This window comes from Lactuca saligna, chromosome 3 (assembly GCF_052625555.1).
Source record: "Lactuca saligna cultivar CGN05327 chromosome 3, ASM5262555v1, whole genome shotgun sequence".
NCBI classification, from domain to species: domain Eukaryota; kingdom Viridiplantae; phylum Streptophyta; class Magnoliopsida; order Asterales; family Asteraceae; genus Lactuca; species Lactuca saligna.
The window spans coordinates 2,968,668-2,969,650 of NC_136419.1; the positions used below are offsets into that span (position 1 = coordinate 2,968,668).

Genomic DNA, 983 nt, shown 5'->3' on the forward strand with positions numbered 1-983 from the left:
AACTTTAAAAGACCAAAACACGACAAAAGTATTCATTAGGTTTTTTATACATAAAAATTGAAGCCCAAAAATAAATAAATAAAAAAAAAAAAAAAAAAAGCATCGATCACAAATTTCACAGAAGTCAATACTTGATTTTCCATAGTAAGGAGGAGTTGGAGTTGTGAGCAGCAAACTTCAAGGCATGTGACAGCGACACCATTTCTCCATGATCATCAAGTGAAGTTTTCAACAAAAAAAGCACATCCTTATAACTCCCTGGCTTCCGCTTTAGCACTTCATTGTAAGCTCTTAATCCAAGCCATTCCACTTCTTCTTTTTTCACCCTCATAATTGGCTTTAAACTTTCATCACTTACCACACAACCAGAATACATCTGTTTCTTCATAAGCTTGTACATAAACCTAACAAAAATGACAAAACACATGTAACATCATATAAATACAGAAATCTTGGATTTTTTTTGTGAATTACCTCAAAGAGTTTCAGATGATGTTCATAAAGGATCCCGCGTCAAGCTTACACATGTGAGATACATGAGAGACATAAGCATGGAACTTCATCCCGCATATCAGAAATGCTTGATAGATATTTAATCTCACAACTCCTTCTAAATTTATCTTTGAATCATAGAAAATGGCATGACATTTTGGTCGCAAATAGTTGTACAAATTTTCCCTCAAATTAACAACTGGACTCCCTTTCCAACTCACTGTAAGACTTGAACTTATATCCCCATCCAAGTACCTTATCACCCAATCCACTCTTAACACCTGTCAATAACTCACGCCACTTTCTGTGGACATCATTGTAGCTGAAAACTGATGACTCTAACTTTTCTGTTTTTTTTTTTTTTTTTTTTTTTTTTTTTTTTTATTTGAAGGTCTTTTAGGGCAGCATGCAGATCTCTAAGAACAACATTTACAGCTGTCCAGTTCCTATTGGTGTTGGGAAGTCTTGATGGTGATTTAAGATTAGCTAAT

General features: G+C 34.1%; 1 long non-coding RNA gene across 1 annotated transcript; it reads right to left on the minus strand.

Moving 5' to 3' along the window:
• Positions 1-731, minus strand: LOC145033367 (uncharacterized). The gene is made up of 2 exons (XR_013677507.1): positions 475-731; positions 1-404 (listed from the first exon to the last, which is right to left on the minus strand). It is a non-coding gene; the product is annotated as an uncharacterized LOC145033367 (long non-coding RNA).
• Positions 732-983: the final 252 nt, after the last annotated feature.